Raw genomic sequence first — 19,378 nt, 5'->3', positions numbered from 1 at the left:
ACATAGATACATACAGACAGACAGACAGATACATACATACAGGCAGACAGACAGATAAATACATACATACATACATAGGCAGGGCTGTTGAAGCTCAGATTTGATGCATGATAAGAAAGTCAGCCAAAAAAACTGAGGGAAGCAGGGAGGGAGTTATAGATGAAGGGAGAAATCAAGTGGAAACACCTGGAACGAAAACCAGCGAATGAACAGGAAATCTGAGAGGAAACAAAAAAAGAAGAAGAAAGCAAGCAAAGTATGTATGGCTGGATGGCAAAAAGAAAGAGTAGTTGATGTTTGGGAGGAAAAACAGGGGGTACTTCATAGGTCTCCTTAAGTTGTACGGACTACGTCCTAGCAGTGAGAAGCCATCTCGGAGTTTGAAGATTTGAATGGCTCAGAAGAGAGGAAGTTAGACGGAGAGCATAGACTCGCCCAGGAGAAAGTACCTGCACTCTGATTCCCAAAACTCAAACTGAGGTAGACCACCCACCAAGTTTTATCCTAATAATAACTGCTGCAAATATATATACAGATGGAGCAGTATTCCTGGTCCTGAGGCATAACTTTATATTCCACAACTGTCCTGGAGTAAGACAATACCGAATTTTATAATCACATTCCTGGAAACATCCCCAAAAGTCTTGATATAACATGAACCAAGGCACTGAAGCAAAGAGTTTTACTCCCAACTTGAACACTTGTTATTATATTTGTTTTTAAGATATATATCAAATATACAAAGAAGAAGATAACAAATCCCCATGTAAGCACCATTCAGATCTTAAGATGTTATTCCAAATTTCTAATTCAATTTTTGTCAGAAATAAAATATCAGGGATTCAATTTAAGACTTTTTGTACCCCTGCCTGTTCTCCCTCCCATTCATTTCTCTCCTCACAAAGACACTGCTTTCCTGAAATTGCTGTTTCTTTCCAAACCAACTTTTTCATACACACACACACACACACACACACACACACACACACACACACACAGTCATTACGAGTACATGGCAATGTTCTACACATATTTTAAAACTTAACCTAAGTGAGACCTATCCTACCCATCATACTGCAATTTGTATGTTTAATTCAATAGTTTTTTTAAACATGCACATCAGGATTATGTGAAGGGGTAAGACAGGTTTTTAAAATTATGGAACATTTCAGGTGTACCAAGAAGAACGAGGACAAATATAATAAACACATCCATCACACAGCGTAAGAAACAAAACATTAAAGATATAATCAGGTTGATTTTCAAAGGCATTTTGCACAGTCTTCAGGAGTTTTGCATGCCTAAAGTCTATATGAGTAGTTTCAGAACAAGCATCAACTCTTGGCTACCATGCCTGGAAGTCATTAGTGAATTTTTCTGTAACTTCTCTGACAGTTCTTCAAGCAGAGGAACGGAAAATGTCTATGTTCTCCTTGATCCTATCACACTTCGGGGACAATTAACTGCCACAAGAAATGTGGTACCTTGACTTTCTAACCTAACAGCACTTTTTTCCCATGTAACATCCTCACTTAATGCCGCAAATACAGCCAAATACGACCACCACCATCACTATCGTTACCGTCATCATCATCATCCTCATCAACATAGAACGAGCCTTAACATGTGTCAGGAGCTACACTAAGCATTTTACTTGCACTATAAAAAATAACGCTCATAAAACCCTATGACTTAGATATTACTATGTCCATTCTGCAGATAAGGCAACTAAGTCAGAGAGACGTTAACCAACTGCCAAAGATCAAAAGATAGTAAATGCTGGAGACTAAATTTGAAGTCCACGTGTCTGAATCTCAACCTCTGATCTTAACCATTACATAAAAATTACATTAGAAAAAAATTCCACTTTCAATCATGCAGAGTAACTGCTACCACATTATCTCTCCCACTGTAATTAACTAGAAAATTAGACAAAATATATGAAACAACAGTTTTCAGTCATTAAACAATAGGCATTTCAGGACTGTGATCCCTGAAGGAAGAGAAACAAATGAGATGAGCAATATAGCCACCTAAGAGTTCTGCCTAGAAGTACTTTCCAGATTGTGAGGCAGAGAGGGGCAACCTAGGCAGAGCAGAGCAATCTCAGTGAGCTGAGAAGAAAAGGTTGGAATTTGGGGAGAATGAGGTAGTTAGAATATGTAAGACAGAGTACAAGAAAGGAAGGAGTTGTGCAAAAAAAAAGAAATCTGAAATCTTCCTATGGGTCTCCCTGAGTCTTTAGCTCAATAGTAATACACAAATGCAGAGGGTGAAACTCTGCAAGGCTGGGCAAAGAATAACTACCAGAGAAGAATGACTACCAGGAAAAAAACCTCTACTGGGAAGCTATAAGCAGAACAGCTTTCAGAGCTCACAGAGCACAGGGAGACAAAGTCCAACCTGCCTGAGACTTCATTAAACACCTGCAGCATTCCGTGGAGACTCCAGAAAGGCCATACCTACTGTCCACAAAGGTATGACCTCTGTGGAGAGTAGGTATAAACCAGGCCTAAGATAAGACTACACAAGATCCACTCTCACAAAAAATAAAAACAACCTCAAAAGAATCAAGCTGATCCCCAAGTAAACTAACTGCCTTCCAGGAGAAAACTCAACCTTTCTTAAAGGAAGGCAACAAAATCCAGAGACGCAACAGCATAATATTCACAATGATTATCATCTAATAAAATATTACTAGATATGTGGGCAGGAAAGACTCAGCAGGCCTGGGTTGCTCAAACCCTGCACATTCCAAAGGTAGGCCTGTCTTCAGGACTGACCTTCATTGGCTTCTAGGCGATAACCTCTGAGCCCTTGGAATATCCTGCTTGATAAGAGTGTTTTTGTATGTCTGAGCTCTTGAGCCACACTGTCTTATGGTGAACATCTCTTTCTGTATGCCTGAGGCCTTGGGCCATGCTGTACCAGTTTACCAGAAAACTTTACCCTAGAAAAGTTTTCCTAACTTTTGTTACCTTTTTAAACTCTTTTCCTCACTTTTGTGATTTAGGGTGAATAGCTGTTTTTGCTGGCGGGGAAAGGGGTGGGGGAGTGGGTGCAGTCAGAGCGGCTAAGGTCAGTCACAGGGGCATGACACGACCTCCAAAAAAGTTCCAGATCAGCAAGGCTCAGGTAAACATGCTCGGTTGGCAACACTTTCCATGTGTTACTACACATTGTTGCTGGAAAATTAAGTGAACCCCAATGTGACTCCACTGGAAAGGGACACCTGAGAGTATTGCACTTGTTTCTACATGAACCAATAAATTAATAGCTGGCACATCTCTGGATATAAAGATACCAAAATTTCAGACTACAGAGAAAAATGGCTGTAAAATTGACGGGTTAAAAATACAGAATGGGGAAAGACTTATTGAATGAATCGATGAATCAATATTTAAGTTATACTTTATAAAACGTACCATAAGCCTGGGTCATCAGACACTATGAATGCATCGTGTTGGGAAGATGATCAAAAGTCTGTGGAGAACTGATTCTTTGAGAGGGAAATCAAGAAGTTGCCCTTTCACACAATTACCTGACGAAGGGTATGTAGCTCTTCTCCTGGTTTCTAGGAGCCAATCATATACCATTTAACCCACCGACAGAAGGTTAAATGAAACAATACTCAATCGTTAATATTGATAAGCATATAATATCTTCCAGGGACACTTAAATTAAATACCTAATAGCCCTCCATTAAGTTTCTGTAGTTAATGTGTCCCTAAAAAAGAACGGATCAGCAACCCTCTTCCAGTGCCCTATTACAGAATTTTACCTGTGATCCTTAAGTATTTTCACTTTTTGTTCATAACACCAACCAAAAAAAAACAAAAGCACCCTCTGAAAATTACTGATTTTCCACTGTACTTAACTCTATAAACTCTAAGCAACTTATCAGTAAGTTTTTTTTTAAATAATTTTACTTATTTTTGGCTGTGCTGAGTCTTTGTTGCTGCGTGTGGGCTTTCTCTAGTTGCGGCGAGCGGGGGCTACTCTTCGTTGTGGTGTGCAGGCTTCTCATTGCAGTCGCTTCTCTTGTTGCGGAGCATGGGCTCTAGGCGCATGGGCTTCGGAAGTTGTGGCACACGGGCTCAGTAGTTGCGGCACACGGGCCCTAGAGTACACAGGCTTCAGTAGTTGCAGCGCGTGGGCTCTAGGGCATGTGGGCTTCAGTAGTTGTGGCGCGTGTGGGCTCTAGGGCACTCAGGCTTCAGTAGCTGTGGTGTGTGGGCTCAGTAGTTGTGGCTCGCGGGCTCTAGAGAGCAGTCTCCGTAGATGTGGCACATGGGCTTGGTTGCTCTATGGCATGTGGGATCTTCCCGGATCAGCGATTGAACCCGTGTCCCCTGCATTGGCAGGCGGATTCTTAACCACTGTGCCACTAGGGAAGTCCTGTCAGTAAGTTTTTAAAAAGAACAGTTTTGCATGCTCCATTCATACTTCACTGGACATAATAAACTTCATACCTTTTAAAGAAATCTTAAATATCTGGCTGCTAGATAACTCCATAAAAGCTGCTAATGATTCAAGAAACCCGTGGTCCAATGTCAGATCTACGAGCAGCATTTGATAATCTTCCTTTTCCGTTAAAGCAACAGAAAACAATTTGGAACACAAGGAAAAATGGCCTAGGTCTTTCCAGAGGTAAAATCTATTTAAAAAATCCTTATGCTTGTGCCTCTGATATAAACTGAATTTGTAAGTGGCTCCAAGAAACGGAATGATATTCATGCCCAAATACACTAAGAAATATAAGAGCACTTCCAGGAGGGAAAAATTATTCCACTCGGTGTAAATAAATGCATAAATGATAGAAAAGACTGTGTACACATTCTACCTACTGACCAATCAAATTTTCCTTTCATTTTACGTTATCTTTCTTAATTACCCAACTGTGTCAATGAAAAGTTACCTTGTAGAGTAACGCAGAAGGATGAGAAAATCCTGTCTGAGTCAGGTTTCCAAATGCTAAGCGTGTTCACTGCTGGGCCAATTTCCCTCAGTCCTGAACTCTGGACACCCTTACGATTCCAATCATAAATGTTTCCCATTGTCTGCCCAGCCCACTGAGTGGGAGACCACAAAATGATTTTAGGATGTGTCAACTGAGGACAAGAAGGAAACCAACGAGCTAAATCGCTTGCACTCATGACCCAATCCTTACTCTTCACTGAAGCCCAAGAAAAACAGTAACTTTATCATTAACTCATAACACACAGAATTCTGTTGCTATTACCCATATTTGCAACAGAACTTCATGAAAGAAAGTGAACTGTATCTAAAAATATATATCAGAAAAACCCTACGAGACAATTTAGGCAACAAACAACCACAAGTTCTAAGAATGAAATAATAACCAGTGAAAGAAAAATCAAGCTGTGAAAATTAAAAATTGACAGAAGGAAAGAAATAGTCTATTTAGAGTTAAATCAATACTTAAAAACTTGGTCCTTCAGGCATATTTTATAACTCTGCTTTTCTTCTCTACTGTCTCTGTCTCTGAGAGCAAACATCTCAAAACTTGCCTTCTCCAGATACGTTAACAAGGCGAGCCCCTCACTGACATACCCTTTTACCTTTTCAAAGCATTTCTACAACTGTAATCTAATTTTTCATTACACCATCCCTATGAGATTGCACCATTCCCATTTTAGACCAGCCTGCTAGTGTCAAGCACCTTGGATAAGGTCACTGAGCTATTTTGGGACAGAGCTAAGACTCTAATTCACTATCCTCATTCTTTCCACAATATGGCACTATTTTGCTTATTCTCCTTACCCCATTTCTATTTTTATCATTGCCCCATTTGTTTCTCCAAAGTTTCTACTAACCTAATGTTCGACTCAAAGCATATGGGGTTACAAAGGACAGAAACCCACTGAGGGGGGTACAACGAAGGAGAAATGATAAGGACACAGCAGGCCACCTCACAGTTGTCTTAGGACAGGAATTGTACAGCTGGGACCCTGGAGACTGGAATTGGGATGAGGTCAAAGTCAAAGCCCCCCTTGCCGTCTCTCTCGTGGGTCATCTTGTTGCATTCTCATGGCTTCTGTGCTTCGCCTCACACACCTACCCTAGTTAGTCTCTCTACACCATCGGCCTCAGTCCAGACGTGGTCCAAGGTTATCATCAAACTCCCCTACCCCTTCCTCATTCTTCCATGTTTCACAGACTGTAATAAAGTTTGTATCTTTACTCCAACTCTCTCAAGAGTGAGTTAGCTGTCTTTTGGCCAGATGATGGTCGGACAGACTTTGGTTGGATGTCCACCACTGGTTTGGTTAGCTATGGGAAAGGGAGAGAACAATACAGCAGGCCAGGAAATCATCCTGGTAACAGAGTAATTCATAGACTGGGGCATTAAAATAATACATTGTAACAGAGCAAAATGCTAGTGTTGCCATTAACCAAATCCCTCATTTTAAAGATGAGAATTCTCAGGTCTGCATGGTAAAGTGACTTACCTAAGGTGACACAGATGCACCATGGCAGTCATACCTACAGTCCACATATCTGATTCTTTGAAGCCACATATTCTATTCTGAAACCTATCACCTAAACACCAAACCTATCAGCTAAACATCCTGGTATGTCAACAGCAAATCTGCCATTAACCACAATGTGTAAATACTCATGAAATATTTCTACCTTTAAAGCAGTACACCTCAACCATACATGCCCATTAAAATCACCTGAGGAGCTTCTTAAAGCTCCTCAGTGGCCAGTACCCATGTCCCGCCCTAAACCAATTATATTGGAATCCCTGAGGACAGCCTCCTGACACTGGTACTGTAGTTTCTTAAAAGCTCCCCAGGTCACTCTAATGTGCAGTCAGAGTTCAGAATCACTGCTTTAGAATCTTAAAATTAATCTGCAAATATATCTATAGAAATTCTTTAACACCTCCAGTTCAAATTCAAAATCAGGAAACTTCTCAAATAATTTAACATCTTTTAGATCACAAGTTTTAGACAAATTTTGGACAGCAACAATTAGAGCTACCATTTACTGCTCATCTCTGTGCTTTACAACTATGAAGTAGATCATAAGCTCCATGAGGGTAAGGACCTCATGCTGTTCTCTGTCATATCCCAATGTCTAGTACAGTGCTTTGTACATTGTAGATGCTTAACAAATGTTTGTTAATCAAACAAATGAATGAATATTCTTATTTATCTCTCATAATGGCTCTTGAAGGTAGGCATTATTATTTCCTTGTCACTAATGAGGATTTTTAAACTAAGAAAAACTCTAATAAACTTAGAGTAACGCATGCGCTCCACTTATCATACAGAGAATGTTGAAATTACATGTCTTTTCAGAGAATTAATCAAAACTGATCTTTTGATCAAAGATCAAAACTGGTATTTTATACAGATGGCCAACAGGCACATGAAAAGATGCTCAACATCACTAATTATTAGAGAAATGCAAATCAAAACTACAATGAGGTATCACCTCACAATGGTCAGAATGGCCATTATTAAGAACCTACAAATTATAAATGCTGGAGAGGCTATAGAGAAAAGGGGACCCTCCTACACTGTTCCTGGGAATGTAAATTGGTGCAGTCACTATGGAATACAGTATGGAGGTTCCTTAAAAAAACTAGAGTTGCCATATGATCCAGCAATCCCACTCCTCAGCATACACCTGGACAAAACTATAATTCAAAAAGATACATGCACCCCAATGTTCATAGTAGCATTACCCACAAGAGCCAAGACATGGAAGCAACCTAAATGTCCACCAAAAGAAGAATGGATAAAGAAGATGTGGTATATATATGCAATGGAATATTACCCAGCCATAAAAAAGAATGAAACAATGCATGGATGGACCTAGAGATGATCATACTAAGTGAAGTAAGTCAGACAGAGAAAGACAAATATCACATGATATCACTTATATGTGGAATCTAAAATATGATACAAATGAACTTATTTATAAAGCAGAAACAGACTCACAGATATAGAAACCAATTTTATGGTTACCAAGGGGAAAGGGGGTGGGGGAGGATAAATCAGGAGTTTGGGATTAGCAGATACAAACTACTACATATAAAATAAACAACAGGGACTCCTCTGGTGGCACAGTGGTTAAGAATTCACCTGCCAATGCAGGGGACACGGGTTCGGGGACTGGTCCGGGAAGATCCCACATGCCGTGGAGCAACTAAGCCCGTGTGCCACAACTACTGAGCCTGCGCTCTAGAGCCCGTGAGCTACAACTACTGAAGCCTGTGCGCCTAGAGCCCATGCTCCGCAACAAGAGAAGCCACCACAATGAGAAGCCTGTGCAGCAACGAAGACCCAACGCAGCCAAAAATAAATAAATAAATAAATTTATAAAAAATAAACAACAAGGTTCTACTGTATAGTACAGGGAACTATATTCAATATCCTGTAATGCCATAATGGAAAAGAATATGAAAAAGAATCACTTTGCTATACAGCAGAAACTAACACAGCATTGTAAATCAATTATACTTCAATAAAAATTTTTTTTAAAAAAACTGCTGTGTTAAAAAAAGTTATTTTGGAGGGCTTCCCTGGTGGTGCAGTGGTTGAGAATCTGCCTGCCAATGCAGGGGACACGGGTTCGAGCCCTGGTCTGGGAAGATCCCACATGCCGCGGAGCAACTAGGCCCGTGAGCCACAATTACTGAGCCTGCGCGTCTGGAGCCTGTGCTCCGCAACAAGAGAGGCCGCAATAATGAGAGGCCCGCGCACCGCGATGAAGAGTGGCCCCCGCTTGCTGCAACTAGAGAAAGCCCTCGCACAGAAACGAAGACCCAACACAGCCATAAATTAATTAATTAATTTTTTTTAAAAAGTTATTTTGAATATTATCTCTATTATTTAATCCCAAAATCTGACCATATTGCCACCAAATAAATCTTTGGACTGTTCAGATTCACACTGGACAGTAATATAGGAACCCCACTTATGGCAAACACACTTTAAACTTAAGCCACATATCTAACTCAGTGTGTAAAGTTTTAAGAATTGAATGGAAAAAGTTAACCACATTTAATCTAAAATATGACTCAAAGCTTAGTAAAGCAATGAGTTGGCAAGCAATATTCACAGCCACCTGAATTATTCCTGAACACTGGCCCTGGTCATTCTCAGTATCAAATCCTTCAAGAAGCTATCAAAATCTGTACTAAGCTTTTGGAAAACAACATCCAATTCTCCTAACTAGCCAATGCCCAGCTCAGGATGAAGGACCAAAGGTAGATGAGCCTGCTTAAAATACTAAGCTTTACAAATAAAAGAAAAACAAAAAGGAGGAGACAGGAGAAGAAAATGAAAATTCCTAACAACATCTTTCCTCACCTCCAGTCAAGCCAAAAAAAAAAAAAGACTGCTAATGCAAACCGGATCTCTATGTATAAACTGGGTTAGAATTTCATAATTCACCGAGATTAAAGAGCTAAAAGCAAAAGAAGTGAAGAGAAACCCATGAAAGAACCTGTGCTTCTTCTTATCTAATTGAAACAATATTTTTGGAAGAACACTTAAAATACACTTAAGAATTTCAGAATGCCATAAAATTGGTATTTAATATCTAAAGAGTAAACAGAATGTTTCTTATGTTAATATAAATGTTGGTGTTCTTAGTACAGTATCTGAGCTAAGATTGCAAGACAGCCCCAGAAACAGGCCTGGTTCAACTGGTGCTAAAAAGTATGCCCACATGTCAGCAAGGAGGCAGAATGAATGAGACATAATCCAGACTATAGGGAAAAAGCAAACTGCTACTAACAACTACTATTTCATCATCAGGCAAATACATAAATACTAATGTCGGCCTGACGCTATGGCACGTGCAAAAGCAAAAGTCTTCTACCCACAACATTATGTTCTACAAAGAAAGATATACTTAGTTCCCTAGTGTTTATCCACACTCACGTGACCCTGTGGGTTTTTGTTTTTAATTCATAAGTTCTATTACATCACACTTTAATATGAGCAACAGCCTTGTGAAAGAACCATGTGATAAACCAGTTGGGTCCAATGTCTAAGATGCACCCTGATCACAGATGAAGCATCTGGGCATCCTTACCTTAACCCCTTCAATGCACCAGGGTATTATTTAGAAAATTATTGTTTTAGCACCCTAAATGAGACCTTAGTCATGCTGCCCTACAGGTTACTTGAGGAGAGATCAGGGTAAGAAATCAACCACACAGCAATACTGGTTGGGATCATACTACAGTTCAACTCTTGCATAAGAATGTAAGGAGCTGTACTCTCCCCCCGACACAGCTCATTCTTTGTGCTATATTTCCACCACACACTACAGGGTATGCTGATGATGCCAAATAGTTAAGATATTTTCTGAGTCTCTGACTTCTCAGGAACCATCTCCAGTCACTTCTCAGAAGTCAGTGAACCTAGTTCTATCTGTTCTGTGGTTTCTGCTCAGTGCTGCCGTTTTTAACTTATGAAACAGGCTGAGTGGATACAAGAGAACTGCGTATCATCACAAGTGGGCACAAAAGAATTCCGAACACCCTTCATTCTCCATAAGACCCTGTTTCCAAGTCCTTTTGACTTTTGCTCTTAAATACCTCTCAGATCCAGTCATTTGCTCTAACTCCACCATAAGTTACCATCCTAGTTAAAGTCACCGTTGTCTCTTGGTTGGACTAACACAAAAACTATCTCACCACTCTCCCCAGATTTCCTCTTGCCCCCAGCCCTGTCTTATCCCACCCACCCCTGCTCAATCTCTTCTTCACACTGCAGCCTAAATGATCTTTCAAAAACCAAACCTGGTCATGTGACCCTTCCACCTACTTGACCACCCCCCCCCCCTTTAAATTCTATAATGCCTTGCCGTTTCGGTTAGGGTAAAGATCTAAATCCTTCCAGGGCAGTCAAGGCCCTGCATGGTGTGGCTTCCTAGCCTCATCCCGCACACGCTCTACACTGAGGTCTATGCTTCTGTCACTCCTGTCTTACTGTTCCCGGAACACATCATACTCCCTTCCCACCCTAAAGCTTTCTGCACATGCTTTTTCCTTCTGAAATATTCTACCAGAACTCAGCATAAAATTTACCTCCTTGGGAAGGCCTTCCCTAACCCCATGGCCAGGTCAAATTCCCTTATTATATGGCCTTTTATAATTTTTTAACAACTATAAATTGGTATTTATTACCTGATTATTTTTTATATATTTATTTGTTTGTTTATTTTTGGCTGTGTTGGGTCTTCATTGCTGCACGCGGGCTTTCTCTAGTTGCAGCAAGCAGGGGCTACTCTTCGTTGCGGTACACAGGCTTCTCATTGCGGTGGCTTCTCTTGGTGCAGAGCACGGGCTCTAGGCACGAGGGCTTCAGTAGTTGTGGCACACGGGCTCAGTAGTTGTGGCTCGTAGGCTCTAGAGCACAGGATCCGTAGTTGTGGCGCACGGGCTTAGTTGCTCCGTGGCATGTGGGATCTTCCTGGACCAGGGCTCGAACCCGTGTTCCCTGCATTGGCAGGTGGATTCTTAACCACTGCACCACCAGGGAAGTCTGATTATCTGATTATTGGATCAACTTCCATCTCCTCCATTGACTACAAGCTCCATGAGGACAGAGACCCTGCCTATGTTAACTAAAGTGACCCACTAGTCCTAATTTTCGTGGAATAATCCAAGGTTACACTTGTTGTCATAGAATAATTACTAGGCGTACCACCTTTGCCTTCCAAAAGATACCCAGTTAGACTAAAACCTATATGGTTCTCCTGGTTTTGATTCATCACTGAATCCTGGTAACTACTGCTAGAGCAGCTCTATAAAGTAATCAACAAATACTGACTGAACTATTGATGAGTATAAAATCTAATATAATCTTGATATGTATTCATATCAAGAAAAAAAAAGATCTACCAAGTAGCTTTCCAACATACCAAACTGCTAAACAGGGAGAACCATCAAATATATAGCCAAGTCTTAATAGTCTTTGGCACTGAGAATAACTTTGCTTAGTTACTAAATACACAATACTTTAGATCAACTCTAGAGAAGCACCATTGTGTCCATATTATTCCAAAATGGGTCACTGGAAGATCAACTGCTTTGATAAGGTCAGTACCTCAAAGGCTGTATAAAGAACACTTTGACCCAAATAAAGGTATCAAAGTGGTTTATCCACCACAGAGGTGCAGCAAAAAATGTTCTGCCTTAATTATTGCACTTAGAAAACGAAGGTGTTACCTGTATATATGTCATTGTAGGCAATCAAGACTCATCACATTCAACCATAGGTGAGGAACAAATTAAATTACATTTCCATTTATTAATTGGCTTTAATCAATATAAAAGGCTTTTGTAGGGACTTCCCTGGTGGCGCAGTGGTTAAGAATCCGCCTGCCAATGCAGGGGACACGGGTTCGATCCCTGGTCCAGGAAGATCCCACAGGCCATGGAGCAATTAAGCCGGTGTGCCACAACTACTGAGCCTGTGCTCTAGAGCCCACGAGCCACACCTACTGAAGCCCACGCACCTAGAGCCCGTGCTCCACAACAAGAGAAGCCACCGCAATGAGAAGCCCGCGCACCGCAACCAAGAGTAGCCCCCACTCGCCGCAACTACAGAAAGCCCACGTGCAGCAACGAAGACGCAGCCAAAAATCAATTAATTAATAAAAGCCACCAGTTATAAAATATATATATATGGCATTTGTTGCATAACTGCCTTTGACAAGGTAAATGTAAAATAGAGCACAGTTCATGTATCTGCTTTGGGCACTAGCCAACATTTTATCATTAAATCCATCAAAGCAGTAATAGTTTAGGTGAACTATCTCCTAACTATAGCTCTGAATTCCCCATTAATCAGACAGAAAGAAGTAAGATATCCACTGACTGCCAAAGGCCATAAAATAACATCCAAGCATTCCTCAGGTCTGAGGTGTGCTAGGTCATCCCTAATATAGCTCCAGAAAGCTACAACGGCACACAGGAATTTTAAATAAAAGAGAAATCGGGCAATAAGACCACCAACCAACATGCTGGGGGAAATCATATAAGTTAAGAGAGAATCTGGCCCAGCTAGAAATACTTTCTTGGAGAGCTTCCCCAAGAAAAGGCAGGCCACTTCAACTGTTTTCCTTTATGATGAAAATTCTGAACAATTTAGGCATCCAAGATAAGAATTTTCAACAGAGAACTAGACAGGGATGAATGTGTAAAAACCTCTTCAAAAGGAAGCAGTGCATCAGAATTTCCTTGCATTACTCATTTTACTGGCTTGTATTTTTTCCTGTCTTAATTACACATGGAACCAATCTAACAATAACTGCGGTTTTAATTACAAGTCCATAGGCTCACAGAGTTTTAAGTAAAGAAGTTCCATCTTTAAACTCCCAGAGATTTGTTCTTTTTTTTTTCTAACATCTTTATTGGAGTATAATTGCTTTACAATGGTGTGTTAGTTTCTGCTTTATAACAAAGTAAATCAGCTATACATATACATATATTCCCATATCTCCCTCTTGTGTCTCCCACCCTCCCTATCCCACCCCTCTAGGTGGTCACAAAGCACCGAGCTGATCTCCCTGTGCTATGCGGCTGCTTCCCACTAGCTAGCTATTTTATTTGGTAGTGTATATATGTCCATGCCACTCTCTCACTTCATCCCAGCTTACCCTTCCCCCTCCCCGTGTCCTCAAATCCATTCTCTATGTCTGTATCTTTATTCCTGTCCTGCCCCTAGGTTCTTCAGAACATTTTTTTTAATTTTTAGATTCCATATATATGTGTTAGCATACAGTATTTGTTTTTCTCTTTCTGACTTACTTCACTCTGTATGACAGACTCTAGGTCCATCCACCTCACTACAAATAACTCAATTTCGTTTCTTTTTATGCCTGAGTAATATTCCATTGTATATATGTGCCACATCTTCTTTATCCATTCATCTGTCAATGGACACTTAGGTTGCTTCCATGTCCTGGCTATTGTAAATAGAGCTGCAGTGAACATTGCGGTACATGACTTTTTGAATTATGGTTTTCTCAGAGTATGTGCACAGTAGTGGGATTCAGAGATTTGTTCTTTATACAAAGCTTCAGAGAGAACAGCCTGAGTTCTTAGCATATGGGTTCAAGGGCCTACCTATAAAGTTCCATAAATCTTATTGTTACATACATAAATTTAAAATGGGCTAAATATATTTTTCCAGAAAAGAATCTTTAGCTTCAAATTATAAATTGGCTCTTGACCCTCAATGTTAAGAACATTTTATTATGAAATGAATTCCTCATTTCTAAAAACACTCTCAGTTAAAACAATAGTAAAATCCCTCAGTTTAAAAAAAAATAAGTTTATTACTTCAAACAGATACCCTGAACCCCAAATTTGCTTTTGCAAGGTAGTTTTTCACATAACTAGTTCACATTAAATGGACTAAATAACTCTATATCCATGCTTCTAAAAATGCGTTTATTCACTCACCAAATATTTGAGTGTCTATTATATATCATGAACGTTTTCAGTATTGAGGTATAGTGAACAAAATGAATATTCTTCTTGCCCTTATAGCATGTACTGTCTAGTGGAAAAGATGACAATAAACAAGCAAATAAGCAAATGATGAAAATACGTGCTCACGGATGTTCTTAATCACTATGAAAGAAACCAACAGGTAGCTGTGATTTAGTATAACATCAGGTGGTCAGGGAAGGCCTCACTCTTTTTCCCTCCACCCCAGAAAAAGAGAACAAATCTTTAAATAATCAGAGCTAGTGGGGACTGTAGAGAGCTTCTTGTTTTTAGCTGAAGTGCCTTAAAAATACCAAGTTATCTTCAAAATTTTAGGTAAAATAGTGAATATTTGTTAAAATATTACTTTAAAATTCTAGTTTCTATCTAACAAGACAAAGTATCTCAAATCAGGAAAAAGTGGAGAGGATGTTAAGAAACATGTGGCAATAGAGGAATTATTTTTCTAATTTGAACTGGTTAGCTAAGACGGCAAAAGGAAATTATCAGGTGAGAAAAAAGTACAAGACAAAATTATGTCATTTTATAGACTCAGTTTCTTGTTAGCTTAAATATAACAAGCGTGAAAGTCAGAGAGTGATTCCTGTAACATCTGTCTCTATAAGACATCCAGAAATTGGCAAGCTTTCTTTGAAAACTAGATTTAGAATCACTAGCAGTACACGTGTACTACAGCTGTAAGACCTCCACATATACCCCACCATGGTTTCACTCTTCTAATGAGTAGAACAAAATTGTTTCACAGCTTTTCAAATTCAAGGGACAAGATTTGCATGGTGAAGTCTTAGGACTACATCATGCTGGGCTTACCACAAGTCAGCCAACACCCGTGGTTCTCCTTGGACTCAGAACTCCCTCCCTCAGGATGGTCTCTGCCTCTCGGGGCCCCTCTGAGAGCCTTCAGAGGCTCTAGAAAAGCAGAAGAAAACGAATTCACGAGGATACGCATTAGTGCCAAATGAAAAATCTTGCCCTCATATACTACAAACACAAACCACATTTTGGAACTATCAACTCTTTTTCTTCTTTTTTTTTTTTTTAATTTATTTTTGGCTGCGTTGGGTCTTCGTTGCTGTGCGCGGGCTTTCTCTAGTTGCAGTGAGTGGGAGCTTCTCATTGCGGTGGCTTCTCTTGCAGCGGAGCGTGGGCTCTAGGCACACGGGCTTCAGTAGTTGTGGCACTCAGGCTCAGTAGTTGTGGCTCAGTGGGTTCTAGAGCGCAGGCTCAGTAGTTGTGGCGCACGGGCTTAGTTGCTCTGTGGCATGTGGGATCTTCCCCGACCAGGGCTCGAACCCGTGTCCCCTGCATTGGCAGGCGGATTCTTAACCACTGCGCCACCAGGGAAGCCCTGAAACTATCAACTCTTAAGTGCGCTTGTGTACGTAAACTTTCCAAAATTTCAGTTAAAAAATAAACACAAAAATATCAAGTGCTAATGTGTATTTTTTAAAGAGATTTAAACATAAAAAACTTTTTCAATGTTGGACATGGAAGAATCATAGAGAAAAAATGTAAGTGGTAAACAACGGGGAAAGGGTTGAGGGGAGCCAGAATAAAAAGGGGGGGCCTCAACCCCAAAAGTGTGCAGAGGGTTCAGAGATTAATTGTTGATGTGAGGGGCAGGGGAGACAAACCAAACTGGCAAAAATTGATCAAGGAACAAAATATAATACTATCTGTCATGACAAATGGTTATATATATTTTTAGAACTTCAGAAAGATCGTAGAGTTGGCTGTCTCATAGTAAAGAATTAAGCCTCTCAGTGCATGTACTTTTAAACTGTTTAAACGGCTCAGACTACACAAGAGTGACCCATGAAACCGATCTGTGGTGCTGACTCAGTCCTTCCTTCTGGATAGCACAGGGTATATCTGCCTCACAAACTCTTTCTTCTATTTCAATTAGAACACAAACAAACAAACCAAAAAAAAAATTAGCCTAGCTCATCCATGATGAATATACATTTCTAAGAAAGGGACTTCCCAGCATCAAGGAAACTGTTTGCCTCTTCCTCATTATGGGGAAATTTGTGGTTACTTAAAAAAAAAAAAAAAGAGCTATTAGGTCAGTGAAGTTCATAATAACAATAATATGAGTAGTAATTCTTGCTTTTTCATGGGATAAAAGTACAAACTGTTAAGAATCAAGGCCTTTGATTTATCTTTTTGAGGGGGTGTGTGTGTGTGTGTATACATGTGTGCACTTGTTTTCTGTCATTAAAGGAATTTCTATCAGAATAGAGACTTTTTTAAAAAACAGAATTGCTGTATTCCAATCTTTTTTTATAAGTCAAGCATTTTTTTTTTAGGAAAATTAGGTATTTTATGATACTCCCCACAAAACCCAGCAAACTCTTTCATACTAAAATAATTATTAAGAGTAAACCACAAGGCTCAGTCAATATCCAAGGAAGATTCTTTTCCAAGCATTAACCTCATTTCAGGAGTCATCTGAAACACAGACCAATACAGCTCCTGTTTCTAAAAAGATTTTTACTGGTAATGAGAATGATAAACCTGCAATTTCTTTCTGAAGGCTATATAAGGATTTATGCAAAGTTCAACAGAAGGCAGATTTCCTTGTGTATACAGTGCCAGGACCTAACACAGTTCCTAGCAAGAGGATGCCATGCATGCATACATTTGAGCAGTCAATGGATAAACGAACAAAGATTAATGTGAGGATTCAAATGAGACAACTTCATAAGCTAGATTTTCTTATAGTGAATCTTTTTTTTTTTTTTTTTTTCACTTCTTATGCTACATTTCAGAAATGTTCTCTTCCATTTCTGAGAGTTGTCTGGCTAGAGGAATAGGAGTTTCATGAGAATACAGACCATTACTTAGCACAGAGTCGGTGCTCACTAAGTGTGTGGAGAATTTAATGATCAACACATGAATTAAAACATGAATAGCAAATCAATACATGAATGAATGACTGAATGAATGGTGAAAGAATAAATCATCTCAGTTTCTCTGGACTTGGTTTGTCACCCTCTCCATGAAGCCATATTTGAGTCCCAAGCCACTAGACTATCTTAAAGGGACTTGTCAAAACTTACTTTATTTCACTCCTTGGATTCTCATGAAGAAATGAAATGGTTTCAAGGGGCAAATATAAACATATGATTGAGAAAAGTTGGTTCAAATCCTACTCCTCTTCCTAGAAGGTCCATGGCTCTTGGCCAGGGTTTCTTAACCTTGGCACTACTGACCTTTTGGTCTGGATAATTCTTTGTCGTACAGGCTGTCCTGTGCATTGTAGAATGTTCTGCAGCATCCTCGGCCTCTACTCACTAGATGTCAGTATCACCGTGTACCCCAGATGTGACAACCTAAGCCATCTCTCTAGATGTTGCCAAATGTCTCTTGGGGGGTCAAAATCGTCCCCAGGTGAGAACCATTGCTATAGGCAAATTTCTTGATTGTTTAAGCCTCATTTTCTCATTTAAAAAGGTATGTAATACCACTTTTCTTAAGTAATGGTCGTAATAATTAAATTTAGAATAACTATAATTACAAACAATTCTGACAACAACAAGACTATAAACATTATTTGAGTGCCCATTATGTGCCAGGCACTGAATAGAGGAGTCATTTAAATTGATTCCTTCCAATCCTCACAACACCCTTATGGATTGTGGGCACTCACTCCCATTTTCCCAATAATCACACAAATGAGCGTTGTCACAGCCAAGGTTCAAATTGAAGCCATCTGATTTCAAGAGCCCGAGCTCTCACCCACCATACTCTACATAATCAATCTCCAAATACAGCTTGTCATTCAGTAGGTCGTCAACAAATATTTGTCTCCTTCCAACATTTTTCCTAATTTTCTTTCCCTGGAATAATCAGAGTTCAGTGTGTTTCCCTACTGCATGAAATCTGGAAATGATATCTTAAAATCCCCATGTCAATTATATCATAGTTGCCTCTTGCATCAAAGAGGAAATGCTTTACATCCATAATATCTACTGGCATCAACGTTCTCTGTATTCAACTGTTAAGTTCCTAAAGACCAGAGATCAGTTTCCACACATAACAGAAGTGCTCATTACATGTTTATGGGTGATAGTGTTGATCTTATACTAGAGAGTAACAAAAATATATTGCTGTTGATTTGACATGTTCAGGGTTTACAATGAAAAGCCATATAGAGAATATTAGAAAGGGTTAAGACAGCTAAACTTCAACTGAAATTGAGTAATTTTATTTTTTTAAATAGTAAATTATATCTAATGAATGGGAAGATAAAGAGTCTATAGTTGTTCAAGCTTCTTAATGTGGGGCCCTTAGCCATGATGTTTCCACTTGAAACAACAGAATAAAAATGGGGTTGGCTAATGTTAACAGAGCTTTTTCTACAGGATTTAAAAGATCTTACAAGATTAGTCTATAAATGAATTTATTAATCATCATGGAAATAGCATATGACGGCCGAAAAAGTATTTAAAGTTAAAAAAAAAAAAGAAAAAGGAAAGAAAGGAAACCAAAGGAAAAGAAACCAAACCATGGCAGGACACAAGGAAAAGAAACCAAACCAAAGAGGGACACAAATTTTTATTACCAAATTTCTTTTTTGACTTTTTTCGTATAATGATAGGTTTCTATAATTTATACATGAGAATATTTACTTGAGGCTTAGTTTGGTAGGAAAAATCCTAATTTGTAGGCCATAACTTCTATTTTCTGTTCCAGTTACTGTCTCTAAGCATGTTGTTTCCCAACCATAAGGTAGTATTTCAAATACTATTCAAGATTCCCTCAGTCTTAGCAAAGGCTCATTTCAAAATCTAATAAAAATGACAAGACCAATATCCAAATGAAAGAGGCAGTGGTGGAGGTGGGGGGAAGGATCAAGTCCCA

At 39.4% G+C, this 19,378-nt stretch overlaps 1 protein-coding gene and 1 long non-coding RNA gene across 8 annotated transcripts in view; one reads left to right on the top strand and one right to left on the bottom strand.

Annotated features, from left to right (window-relative positions):
* LOC309637585 overlaps positions 1-19,378 on the top strand; it is a 418,822-nt gene that overhangs the window by 268,124 nt on the left and 131,320 nt on the right. The window lies entirely within an intron of this gene.
* The window catches only part of MITF (melanocyte inducing transcription factor), a 223,566-nt gene that overhangs the window by 144,663 nt on the left and 59,525 nt on the right, over positions 1-19,378 (bottom strand). The window contains exon 1 of one of the 7 annotated variants that reach the window (XM_082412304.1): positions 15,323-17,240. The exons of the other annotated variants lie outside the window; for them this stretch is intronic. The gene's annotated coding sequence lies outside the window, so the exon portion shown is untranslated. Of the gene's footprint in view, positions 1-15,322; positions 17,241-19,378 lie in introns of those variants that run through there. 7 annotated transcript variants of the gene reach the window in all.

Source organism: Balaenoptera physalus, assembly GCF_965194825.1.
Source record: "Balaenoptera physalus genome assembly, chromosome: 11".
Taxonomy (NCBI): Eukaryota; Metazoa; Chordata; class Mammalia; order Artiodactyla; family Balaenopteridae; genus Balaenoptera; species Balaenoptera physalus.
The sequence above is the reverse complement of the archived record's forward strand: the minus strand, read 5'-3'. Positions and strand labels throughout refer to the sequence as shown.